Source organism: Columba livia, chromosome 3 (genome assembly GCF_036013475.1).
Source record: "Columba livia isolate bColLiv1 breed racing homer chromosome 3, bColLiv1.pat.W.v2, whole genome shotgun sequence".
In the NCBI taxonomy this organism is placed as follows: Eukaryota; Metazoa; Chordata; class Aves; order Columbiformes; family Columbidae; genus Columba; species Columba livia.
The window spans coordinates 35,995,427-36,009,786 of NC_088604.1; positions in this window are offsets into that span (position 1 = coordinate 35,995,427).

Consider the following 14,360-nt stretch of genomic DNA (forward strand, 5'->3'; position numbering starts at 1 on the left):
AACCGCATCCAGAAGGAACACAACAATTTGTACAGTTCCAAGTGTCTTACCTTAATAGGAAGTTTGGTATTACCAGCCAGAGGGGTGGTGATGTGACTTTAACTTGCTTAGACAGAAGTCAGAGAAGCTGCCAGAGCAGAACAGAAAATAAAATTGCAAGAATTCAATTATACCCAAATAGACTGAAGGAATGTGATAGTGAGAAATCACATAGATACAAGTTTTAAATATCATGAATGACCACTTGTTAAACTTGCTAGTCAGAAAACCCACAAGTAAAGAAACAATTTGGCTTAGTTTTGAGCAGATGAGATGTGGTTTGCGAAGTTACTTTTGAAGAGTTGCTCTGTAATTATGACTACTATATATTCAAATTTAGCATTTGCAAGAAAGAAGTAGATTGATTTTTTTTTTTTTTTTAAATAGAACAATATAGAACTGAAGAGGCTTGTTAAAAACAAATTAAAAGGAACACAGAGAAAAATAAAATTATTGCAGGCAGACTTGAGATTATTTAAAGACAATTAAATTGGAGTCTCACTGTAAATAATACCTTCTAATCAAAAAGTCAGAACCACAACAATAAAGGAAGGCATTTAAAGTCAGAAAGACTTCCTTCAAAAAGTAGAAGTCATATCTGAAGAAAGGAAACAAAAAAGAGTATAAATTCAGATAAATCAAATGTAAAACTGTAAAAGGCAGATAAAAACAGATTTTGAAGGCTAACTTGGATAAATAAGATCTTCTGTGTTCCCTGGCAGAAAATTCATACAGTCCACAGAGCTAATAGAACTAAAAAAAGTTAACATCTTAACAAAAATTAGGATGAATTCTCTTTATTCATGTTCATTTAAGAAGAGCTTAGATAGAGAGACAAGCTTGAAGAACCACCAAAAGGTCAGTGGGGAACATTTATGAACAGACTGATAAAATAAATGCTAAGGAACCACTTGGACTCTATGGCATTTAATACCAAGTGGTGTTTAGCAATGTTTCAGGTAGGGAATTATAAAAAGAGATGATCCTTCTTTCTCCAACATAACCTCTGCTCAACCAGTTTTTGTGCAGAACTTACTGTCATGATTACAAAACATTTCTTTTAGGATCTGCTGTATCGAGCACTCATGACAGTTACAGAACATGTTTCCCCTTTAACAGTTTTCCCCTTTGTGACCAAGATCAGTTTAGAAATATTTTTAAATTACAGAAATTAAATACTTTCAGTCTTAATTTTCCAGCCTCCTATTTACTAGCAACTGCCAAGCTTTGCCGTGAGGCCAGGACTTTTAGACACTCAGACTTCCCAGCCCCTTCACCCCAGAGCAGCTTTAAAAACACTTACTGAAATAATAATTAAGTGATTAAAACAAAATCAGGTTGTATTCTCACAAAAACTGATAACCCATTACTACTGAAGACACTGAAGATCTCCCATGACAGTCAGTCAAAATAAGATGCAAGAAATTTGTTCAGTGTAAAGATACTTGTTTCTTTCCTTTTGGTTTTAGATACTTGTTTCTTTTGTTACTTTACATTTGGGTTTGCGGTTTCAACCTCAGCAGCAGGTGACAGATGCTCACAATTTCTCATTAAAATCACGAAAGAAATTCAAGACTTAAGTCAGTGATATATAAATACTCAAGACAATGACATTTCCATTTTCATGGTAAGCAAATCAAAAGGTCAAGGCTGAATGCCCATTTTCAGCTCTCAGAAGCTTCTGTTCTTGTCAGTGGTATTTTCCAGCAGCTGTGTTTCCGTCTATAACACACATTGCTGTGTAACAACAACTACATGGTGGAACATAGGTCTGGTTTCAGGCTGTTCAGGATAAATGTGTTTTTCACCAGCCTTGCTGGCTACTGGCACTCACATCATGCAACAAAACATTATAAAGAGTACAAAGGAAATACAGAAAAAAGTGCAAATCCAGGGATGAAGTTGAAAACATTTACATCAGTGCTATACAGAATAACCAAATAGAAGTGTTCTAGTGTCAATGATAGCACCTTCAGTCCAACTATATTTTGTAGGATCACAATGAAGTGGGCCTCTTGCCAGTGCTCCCTCCTGCTGTCCCTGCAGAGGTCTCAAGAAGCAAAAGAGTTGTGCAAGGGAAAAGGGCAAGAGGCTAAAAATGTGTATGACAGCCTAATGTTCTTTCATCTTTGCATTATTTGTACAGTCTTCAAAACCACCAGTGAGAGCAACACCACCCAGGCGATAAGCAGAGAAGAGGGAAACATTCTGTGGTATGGGTGGCTGTGACATTTCTTCACTGTGTGAAGAAATGACCATGGTCAGATCTTTTGAATAGACAAGGTGCCCTGAATGCACTTGCAGGCCCATCTTTCAGTTTCAGTGAAATATAGTTGGGCTGTCATTCGTACGAAATAAGCATTGCTGGCCTAAATTCGCCTCCACTCACATTTAAGTAGATGTATTTATCCTGTGGCCCACATCCAAATACCCAATATTAAATATCTAGGTGTCACTTTTAACTGATAGCCTGCAATTAGTGTTTGATGGCCCATCAATGCATTATGTAGGTCCTCCCTGTGAAAGAGTTTTCTCTTTTTTTAAATTGCCAGGATTGAAAGAATTATTTTCTAATCGCCTGACTTCATCCAGTTCATTTTGAAGCTTAATGTTTTTCAATTAAATCTCCTATTGGGAACTCATTCACTTCCATCACACCAGCACAGCCAGATTGCCTTGATTAATTACTAGCACTTACCCTTCTACTTCAGTTAGTCTCAGTACTATGTAAAAAAAAAAAGAAATTGAAAGCTTTAAATCAATGCCTTATATAATTTCAAATCTGAAGCTCCAAAGAATTCTACAAAATTGAAGAAAGGCAGGGGGATTACAGGGAGTCTGTGTTTACAAACCAGGAGGGTGTAACGTTCAGACCTGACTCAGTGCCCAAGCTAATAAACCCAATTCATACTGGAAAGACAGCTCACGTAGCTAATACAATTCATCAAACAGAAAACATAAGTTTTCACTTATTACACTTTCAGTCCTGGAGATGCAGCACAGCTACCAGATTTACAATTTCTAATGTACAGGAGCTATATTTTAAATATCCATAGGTTAACATAGGAGAGGAAACTCGTTGACACGGCAGAGATCAAACTCAATGACTTTCATTCATGCAAAATCTACAGTAGTGACTACACAAAGAACAGTGTTTATTCTAAGTCCATTTTCAGAAACAGACCTTCACATATGGGCCAAAACCTGTAAAGAAAAACAAAACAAGCAAACAAAAATTTCCAACTGTGATTCAGCTTGATCATCCTTTACTTATAGGATAACACATGTGGAAAGTTTAAGATAAATGAAAGGACACAATCTAAAAACTGGGAGTCTTATTAAAAAAAAAAAAAAAAAAAAAAGAGGAAGAAAGAGGTTATCCTCATTTTTGTTTGCTAATTAGCTGTAACTAAGTAGACAAAGGCACCTTGCCAAAAGTTAGTTGAAAACCTCTTTCCATTCAATGGTAGGTGTAGAGATGGGAAGAGAGTCTTCTTCACAGTCCTCAGATTAAAACTGCATTTTTCCTCATGCCAGTTAGGGCAGCAAACATTTATTAAGGCATAAAGGTATCTCACACAGTACGATCAAATGGTGAACCATATTTTGATGACTCTGACCTGCAAACACTTCTTCTGCAGATGAACTATCTCACTGAACGAAGTTTTATCTCCAGTAATCTCACCGTTCACTCATCTTCGTAAGCTACCCTGTCTCAAACATACAGTTTTCCTGTCATGAGATCAGAACAGAAACACAGTCACAAACAGAAAATAGATATTCACTGGGAAATATTGAAAAATCCAAAGCAGATAATAGGAACTGGTGTGTTCAAAGCAGCCCGTCCACAAGCAGTTTTAACCACGGGAACACCCAGAAGAGCCTCAATACCCTTCCCAGTTCAATCTCTTATACAACATACCAGAGCTCAGGTGAGTGGCCGTAAGACTGCTTACCTTGACTCAGTTGGCGAGCAGTGGCTATCTAAGTATACACCTTTAGCCAGCTGCAACATAAGTTGACTCAAATTTTCATGGGTTCAGTGAAAACAGGTAAAGCCATTTACCAGGAGTGCATGCATCATCCATTGCCATCACTAAACTCATGAGCATAAGCCATGGAAGTTTGACTCCTTGGAGCAGAGCTGTACAGACCAGGTGAAAGGATGGGTCTCGGGAGACTTCAGACAAACCTGAGTCACCTCCATCCACCCTGGAAACCCCACCATCTTTCTCTCTCCTTTTTTCCTGGATGCCCCCACATCCTCCTTTTTCTATCTCTTCCTCCTCTCCACTCTCACCACTATTCATCCCCTACATGGTGTCTACTAAATCTCACCTTTGATTTGGGCAGCAGGCAGTTGAGAGATATCAGTGCCACCACCTCAAATGCTCTCAGCAGTGGGCGACATATACAACCTTGCGGCCAGCCAGCCTAAAGACATACTTACCCTAAGCCACTCCGGAAGTGTAAAATGTACATATAGTTACAATCAGACCTTGATAAAGAGTTTTCTATATGCCCACTATCATTACAGTGATCTGACACAAAACTCCAGGCTCGGATACTTCCTGAATTGGAGCCTTCTTGGAAGGCAGAGATAAAATTTGCAGTCTAATTTGGTAAATGCCTGTTCAAGTTGTGTGTAGCTACAGTGACGTACAAAGGCCAATAAAATTAACTTCCTTATTTAAAAAAAAAGAAAATGATCCATGTGTTTTTCTTAAGTGTCCTTGTTAGCTGGTTGCTGTGTTATGTTTTACTAAAACTAACCTTTTCAAAAGAGCTGTAATTAGCTTGAAATACATTTTCTGATTTATGATAAGGAGTGGATTATATTGAAAATAGGATGATGGCTTAATTTATGTTCCAGATCTGATTCACCTCTTTGTTTTTGCTTTCTGGATGCTTGGTAATAAAGAGTATTTTCCCTTTTCTAAGGATATGATTTAATGATTATTGAAAGTCCTGAACTCCCACTGAGGTAAAAACACATGGGCAACCCCCAGAAATACCTTAAAGACAACTGTAACATTTCAGTCAAGGCATTGCTGCATCAGAAACAGGGTTAGATTAAAAGTGGCTTCCAAAATAAGCTTTTTTCTTGTTTCACTTCCCAAGCAGAACAGGGTAACTTGCTTCCACCTTGCAGTAGCAGAGGAGCGATGCTGCAAACTAACCAGCTACACTCTGTCTTGCATTGCCCATAAGTAACCCTGCTTTCAAAAGCTGTAAATCTCCTGTTCCTCTCTGCTGAGCAGACAAACAGGCCTGGTTTTGAATAACATGGGAACGAAGTGGTAGCACTGGCCCACCAAACCAAGCTCCCACAGAGATCATGAAAGGTACTGAGCCATGATTCTTCCTATGGGAACAGCACAAACAAAACCCATTGCCATTAGTTCTAGCAGCTGCTTGCTCTGTACCTCTGCTTTCTGCCATAGCAAACCCACAGGTTTCTGCTGCGCTTTCCTCATCCCTGTGAGACCTCCAAGATACTGCCAGGCAACTATTCACAGCATCTTAGGTTTTCTGCTCCAAGGGCAAGTTTCAGACCCGTGTCTTCGTTCCCAGTTTAAATAAAGCAGATTGTTTCTAACCAACTAGCTCAGGTTTAACAACACTTTATTTTCATTAGGTTCTTTTTTAATTCTAATCTTCAGACTAGCAGCCAAATAAGTGACAAGTATTTATGGAGTATGGCATTGATTACAGACACTGTGGCACATCTCTTGTGTAGGCACATACATAAAAAGAACACAAATTACTTAAGCCTAAACGTCTGTCAATGAATAAGATCCTCATTTTGATAAGGGGTAATACTGTTAATAGGCACAATCCCAGAATGGTGTGAAAGGTGAAATTAATAGATCTGAGTTCAGCAAGAGTCCCATGCTATATACCCATTGCTGAGGTGGAAAACTGTTCCTGAAGCACTCCCCTCTCCCACTCCTGCAGCTCTGTACCTTACCAGCACTCATGCAACTCTGAGTGACATTTTTCTTCTGTATAATTTAGCTGCTCTGTCCCATACCTTAACATTTGGGAAGAAAAAAATTAAAAAAGAAAATACAATCACTTATGTTAAAACCTCACGATGTAAGTAGTTTGGGATGAACAACATGGAAAGTTGGCAAACAAACTAAACTGTATCACTATGATTTTTTTTTTAAATAATTATTCTTATGTCAATAATGCCAGCTGCACATCCCTCCAAGCAAGCAGCACTACAATCACTGTTCAGGTCTACAAACAGCTCCTTTGTACTTAACACTTTTAAATGGTATTGTGCTATCTACTAATGGATCTGATGATAGTTACATCTATTAAACGTCTTAACCATGACTGTGAACACAAATTTTTAGGAAATAATAGCTGAGGTTGGCTAGATCTGTGCCAAGAGTCTTTCTAATAATTTAACCAAAGAAAAGATCCAGATCAAGTACCCTGAGTGTTTCCTGCCATTGCTTAATTTCTTGACAAAAATGCAGTCAATTTGTTTGTCTGTGCCACAAATGTATTGCGTGCCCATTCATGTGCATTTCAGCACCCCAGAAATGTTGTCCATACCAGAGCACAATGTTGACCTCTTACAGCCTAAGGGGACTTGGTGCTACTTTTGGAGGTCTTTCCGGTTCTAACACCTGAGAAAGTCAGGGCTAAAAACCAGGGCTAAAATCACATCCCTCCTGCCATGAGATGAAGGGCAGTTTCCAGCTGCAGAGATAATGGAAGCTATATGGGTACATGACTAGTAGTGTGCGCCTTTGCACCCCCCAAGGCACAGCCTCCCTGCCTCACATGGGCAGTCTGCAGGAAATCCTACAATTACCACCGTGAAACTGGGGCTGCTTGAGCTCCACCAGCAATAAAGGCAAAAGTTTGTGGCAAGGAAGCAAAGGAAGGATAAGCCTTGGGCTGAGCCTTGCAGGGAAAGTGAATGCTGGCCAAGGATCCTGGTGGATAAACTACCTGTCTCTTTGTGCAATCCCATACCCAGTCAGCATTTACCAGACACCAGTAACAGCCCTGTAAAGACCTCGGAGCACTCCTATGACAATTAGCAAGACCAGACTGTTAATGATACAGAAATGTGTTTGACAAAAAACCTCACAAAAGGCTGGGGTGCAGTGAGACAGTGTTGAAGGATGTGTTTCGCCCACATCTGCACACTCACAAGCTGTCTTGTCATGGTCTGAGCTCGACTAAAAGCTCATGTGCAGGTCTGAGTTTTCTCTCTTTAGCTATGAAAAGCAATGGCACAAAAGTTCAGCCTGTAGAAGAGGAGGTTCCAGGGAGACCTTATTGCAGCCTTCCAGTACTTAAAAGGGGTCTACAAGAAAGATGGGGACAAACTTTTTAGAAGAGTCTGTTGTGATAGGACAAGGGGTAATGGTTTTGAATTAAAGGAGAGGAGATTAAGGCTAGACATGGGGAAGAAATTTTTACAGTGAAGGTGGTAAAATACTGGAACAGGTTGCCCAGAAAGGTGGTAGATGCCCCATCCCTGGGAATATTCAAGCCAGAGCTTGAATACTGGCAGTATTCCTCCTTTCAAGCCAGAGCCTGAATATTGAATATTCAAGGTAGAGCTCTAAGCAACCTGATCTAGTTGAAGATGTCCCTTCCAAGCTAAAGTATTCTGTGAATCCATGAAAGCAGCGTGACACACCTACTGGCACAAGGGAGAGAAAAGCAGGCAAGCCTCAGCCCATTTGCAGCAAATGAGCCCAGGTTGCAGAACTGTCTGCAATGACTGACAGGCGGAGGGACCTGGCTTGCCTCACAACAGTGTATGATGAAAACACCACAACTCTTGAAGTTTGGAGGTTAGCCACAGGTTGTGCAGAGCTGTAACAAATAACGTTATGGGGAACGGTCACACTTTGGCTTTCTTGATGGGAAGCCCATGTCTGCGTGCAGAGGGTAAGTCTCTGTGCACAGCTCTTCCCCCAGATGTAAGTTAAAGGAGATCAGCTGGGTCTAACTCACCACTTCTCACGTTTCTGCACCTTGACAGAGGTGCAGGCAAGCAGCCGGGGGTAACACATGTTGCTGTCCTCTTTTATGCCTGTCTGAAAAGTCATGTACAGCTCCAGATCAAGAAAGCAAACACTACATTCAAAGGTGAAGTACTGCCAAACTGGCAGTATTCCTCCTTTCTGCCCACCTGGCCCACATCTCCAGCTCTTTCAGTTCAATATAAGAGATAGAGGAGCCTATATTACATATATGTATATGCTTTAGATAATACAGCAACCAATGCAATGAAATGGCAGGAGCTAGAAGTAGCTTTAGGAAGAGGAAGCTTGATCAGCCTTGTGCAAGCACCCTTTATTTTTATTGCATCTCAAACAGTGGAAAACAGCAGCATGAAGAGGAGACAGAACTGAGCACTAAGAGTATGAAGTAAATCAAAACAGGCTGGGGAAGTGCTAGGCCAAATTCATAACCACCCGACACTCACAATTTATGAAAATACACCAGTCTGAAATAGTATTCCTTCCCTTTTGATTACCTCATAGCACCCAACATCAAGGAACTCTGTCAGCAGTGTTATCTTCAACCCTCCATGAATAGCTTTTCCCCCAGTACTTAAGGTCAAGTCAAGTCTCTTCCCTGATTTCCTGAAAAAAAAAGAAAGAGAATATACCAGGGTCTGTTTAGGGACTGAAATGTGTCTTATGCTTACTATTACGAACACCTGATTGTATATTACCAAATACTTTTCAGCTGCATCGGTGTAACACTGCTTGCCCCTGATTAGCCTTAGCCATCACTTTAAAATAGCCCTGACAAATAAATGTCAGGAGTTTTCTACAATCCCTTTGGTTTGTTTTTTTTTTTTTTATACCTCCCCTTATTTTTCTTCTCCCTGAGAAAAGTAAGCTGTGAGTACTCCCACTGCTTATGGTTTCACGCTGATTATCATGAGTAGAGCTTTTACAGCACTCAAAACACACAGGAAGTAGGGTGTCTGCGTCAAAGTGTGGAACATGACACCTAAAAACAATGGTGTGCATGAACCTTAGCTAAAGTTATGAAAATATGCTTTGCTACTCTACTTCTATGTGGTTCCTCTTACATATACTAGTTTCAAACATAAGTTTTTGGAAAGCTTTCATGCTTTCTGTTAATATCTGGAGAACTGTAAAGGAGAGTTTCTGTTTATCATTTTTTCCTGTTCTTTGCAACTCTCATGACTGAAGTGAGGTAACAGTATAAACCCATGTTTGTTTGTTTGTTTGTTTGTTTGTTTTTGTCATCTGTCACTCTATAATATCACTGTCCAAATTTATCATCTTTATTCAGGAAAAAAATAAGATTATCTTGGAAAAGGAAGGGAAGGGAAGGGAAGGGAAGGGAAGGGAAGGGAAGGGAAGGGAAGGGAAGGGAAGGGAAGGGAAGGGAAGGGAAGGGAAGGGAAGGGAAGGGAAGGGAAGGGAAGGGAAAAGAATTTTTTTTAAGATCATTTTAAAGAAAATAAAGATCTGAATTTTGTAAATGTAACAAAGTCTTGGCAGTTGAAGCCAAAAACAGTGGAAATATAAAGAAAAATAAATTCTAATTTAAAATAGAAGTGCAACGATATTGTTTAAAATGTGCATATTATCTTTTGGTCAAACATTACAAAGAAAAGCCATGGCAAGTGACAGTTAGTCTACTCTTTCACAAGAGCACTGCAGCATGCACCAACATAAAAACTGAGACTGTCCACAAAGCTTAACCACTTGATTTCCTAAGTAACTGTCTTTTCTTTTAAAGATTTCAATTTCTTGGACAAGAAGGAAGTGGTAAGCCAAAGAATGATCGAAATCTATGATCTGTCACCACAGAGGGAGCTGATGTAAAAACAGAAAGTAGTAAAAAAGAAAATGAGATAAACCAGATAGTGTGAGTACAAGATGATTGCTCTTATTTGTCTGTGAATCATGAGAAAGTGATGAATTCATTGCACATGAAGTCCTGTAAAATGATAATACTTGGGTATGTATCTTTCACACATCCAAAGGAATGTGCAGGTTGTGCATTTGAAATTACCTCTTCATGTTCTTGGGAAACAGTGTGATTGCATCTCAACTGCCCACATGGGGCAGTTATTTCTGGTGACCATGGATTGCAGGCATTTAGAGGGTAAAATATGCATCTGAAATGATATCTATACCATGATCAGTGGGAAGGCTGGTGCCTTCCCTTACTACAGCAGTGCTGACTATAACTTCTCAGCCAAGGAGCTATCACAGAGCACACCAGAGAATACTTACTTCTGTACACCTACAGTATACCACTCCCACGCAGACATACCTTCAAATACCCATTGTACCAGTCTCATAATGTTTTTCCATTAAAACAGAAATCAGTCCTCTGTAGGGGATGACAAAGGCTATTTTTCTCTTTGTTTGACATAGCAAAAAGGTGTATATAAGAAGAAGTTTTGACAGCTTAGTTGTATTTAGGTCATAGAACCACTGCTTTTATCCAGTAGCTCTAGAAATCACCACATTTTGGCATCTACAGATGACTGTGACTATGAACAAACTGTCAGAGTTAATATATACTATGATATTCCTAATCAGTGATAAAAATTTGTAACAAGCATTTCCAGGGCATTTATGGGCACTGCTAACACTTGTGCAGCAGAAGTGACAGAAATTTGGCAAATGTTGTATATGGCATGGAAGAGGTATGCACTTTTTCCTCTGCTAAATAGTTATCTTGAAATTGTGTAAACCTTCCACAGATAAATAAATATGATTTAAGATGGCAGTTTTTCATTTCTCATGTCTACAGGACCATGCAACTGCCTCTGAACTAAAAATCCAGACCCTTTACGAGGTTGCCAGCCCTCTTCTGCTTCACTAAAATTGATCCTTTTTGAGCTTCTGGCTTTGCTCATCACAATGTCTCTCTATGTAGCAAGATTGAGTTGAATAGTACAGACAAGCCTAACTGAAACGTTTGAAAAAAAAAACACCACCTCTGTTACCAGGAGAGGTATCAATTTTATTCTCTTGCTGACAGGTAACCCCCCCAGAACAAGCACTGAAAATTTACCTTGTATTATCAATACATCTCCTCCTGATGTAACTATTAACCATGTTTTTTTCTTTGGCCAAGTCTGTCCTGCAGGCACTGGTTGGCCTTGTCATCTCCCAGTCTCAGCAATTTTGCAGCAGTGGATAAAAACCATATGGCTGAAGAAGTTACCCCCTCCAGACACTTATTTCCCCCAATCTGTGAAGGCTACCTCACAAATCAGCTCATGAATTACAGCACTATTAAACTAGCAAATTAAGATGAATCTAAATAACCAGACTGAAAACTGTAGCAGCAAAGGATTTCCTCATTTCCAGTGACAACTTCAATATTAAAACAAGCTGCTCAATGCACAACACTGTAATGCATTTCTAAGAGCTTCTTCTAACTGTAACAAGCTTCTCTCAGATACGTGTTCTCTTGACTCAGTCAGTGTTTTCGTGCCTAACCCCTGAAGATTTCATATTCTCCAAAACTACTGTTTTTTTAAAAAGGGCTAAGAATACTAATTAATGCTAATTATAATGATCATTAGCATAACTTTTTGACATCCAGAGCATGTTTTAAGTTCTTAATTTCCCTTAACGAGAAGTTTTTCCTAAAAGTGTTCTATATTTAATGCTATCATACTCTAGTAAATTGTGTTCTCCCACACAGGTTAAGCATTTTGAAAGAAAAAAAGAACAATAACTCAAGGAGAAGTCACTTTAATCCCAAATTTTCAAACTGAGAGAAGAGTTTGAACACAGAAGACTTTCTGTCTCACTGTCTGACCTAAAGACTATAGGGCTAAAACCACTCTCAGCAGAGTTTATTGGTGTTCTGTGGTGGAACCGGTTAAAACCCAGCAGAAATACTTACCTGCCTGGACACCCCTGTGTTATCAAAAGGCTTAGTGTCTTCAGCATTTAATGATAATTTCGTATTACTTGAGCCCTATTAGCTGGTAACCATTGGAAACAACAAAGGAATTCAGTGCAAAGGTCTCTCATCCTGTTTATGAGAGTTTTCCCCACATGGAAGAAAGTAGTTTAGCTCATGGATTTCACAGATAACCTAGAATCTGCAAGGGTTTTTCAAGGGATTAAGGTCTTGTTCCCATGGACATAGTATCTCAGGGTGTGATTGTTCTTCCCAGTAACAGAGGGCCAGTGTGGGAACCACAAACTGGATACCTGATAGGTCTTCTTGAGAAGTCACTCCTCACATTTGTTTTGGACAACTTGAACAAGCACTCTGCAGGGCAGTGCCTGAACATAACAGGAGCTGCTCCCAGTTTGTGATGGACAAGGGTACATTTGTTTTGGCTCTCTTCCATCTACACAGCCTCATAACAGCATCCCAGTAGATGCTGCATCTTTGAAGACACACCACATCATAAACTATACAACATATACCTTCTAATTTGTATATTAAATACACCCATCTGGTGGATCGTAACATAGCCCCTTTATTATTTCATGCATGCTGAACAGCAAAGAAATGTAAATGTGTTTTCAGGCCAGAGGGAGCCCAGCACAGTTTAAAGCCAATTTCTACTTAGGTTCCATTTAAGTCAGTGCCTTGGACATTTGTTCCAAGGATTTGAACTATTTCTTCAGCAATACAGGTGTTGCCTAATGTTCATTCTGTCTTCCTGTATGCCACAAAGTCACAGTCTGAGGTTGCCCTTTATAAAATCTAGTCCTTCAGGTTAAAGCTTGTTAACATGGAGACACTCACGTACGCATAAGCTAAGCTATCATTTTACAGCACAACAGATCTTCTGCGCTTGCACATGGCACAGGCACTCAGGCTATGTTTATTCCCTCTGGCTCTGAGGCCATCTGGCACTAGTAAAGTCTATTATCATCCAAAAAAGGGTGCCCGCATCCAAACTACATGTTGGGCATGGTGCCTGGCTCATGCTAATTCTCAAAACATGCCCAGGAATTGTTTGGAAGAGGCCTGGGCCGACTGCCCAGGCAAAAGCCATTCCAGGGACCACTCAAACAATTTAACAGTGTAGACAATGAAGTTAGTGCCTGGGCCTGTCTTCTGGCACTGTGTAATTTCTAATAAAAGCAGAGCCTGCAACTAAAAAAAAAAAAAAAAAAAAGTCTATTTCTTTAATGAAGCATACTTTCATACTTTTCTCCTTCAGAGTAGCATGAAGTACCTCACATCTACCGCATGTTAGGAGTGTCTGCAGAAATAAAAAAGCTTCTGTAAGTCAAACTGCACACAATTTACTAGATACCAGGCCAACCAGGACCACTGCAGATTGAGCCTTTGAAAGCGTACTAATGAACTGATAAAGGAAAGATCCATTCATAATATGTCATCGCATGTTCAGTACATGGAGATCTTTGCAACAGCCAGAGCTCTAGAGGAGCTCCAGCAAGCCGAAGTACTGACGGGTGTGCAGAGGAACAAGCTTGCACTAGCCAACCCAGAGAAAGCATTCAGCTGAGTAATCTAAAGCCAAATAGCTTTTAGGATGCTGGGGCATCATATCCATAGTGGTGAGCATGAACATCACTTTAAAAAAAAATAATAATAACCTGGGAGACTTTAAAGGTTCCTGATGCAAACTATACACTCTGTGACCATTTCAAACAAAGTAAGAAGAGCAAAAAAAAAAATCTTCACCCATTTATCCTATATTAAATGCTAAGAAGACGGAATAAAAGTTTCTACAAACATAAATTGTTTTTCAGATCCAGCAGCCCTGGAGATACCACAAAACAAGATGCTTTCATAAACCTATTTCTTCTGATTCTGTTTTGTTTTGTTTTTTTCAGTTAGCACTAGCAAATTGCATGGTATATTGCTCCTACAATAAACACAGGCATTTTCTAAAGTAATTGGCAGCTTGCTTGCCTTTAACAGCTTCAGTTATCACACACACAGGATAATGGCATCTTACATGGCAATAGTCAATGTATAGAAACCTGAGAGTGGAAGGGATATCCTGGACTGCTGACTTCATCTGTCTGCAAGTGCAACTGACCGTGCCAACTGCTTCCAGTCTTTTATCAAGTTCCATCTTCATAACTAGGTTATCTACCTCCAAGACAGAGATGTTGCTGGATTTTTTTTATCTCTGACAGTCAGGAATATTCTTCTAATTTTCATCCTGAAGTTATTCACAGCAAATGCACAACATCATTGTTTGTGCCACCATTGTCATTGCTGAAATCTCTCTGCTACTTACAGACACAAGGCCTGTCCCACTCTCAGCCTTGGGACAAATCAAACCCCTTTACAACATGTTGACACATGATAAAGCTCTTTGCACTATT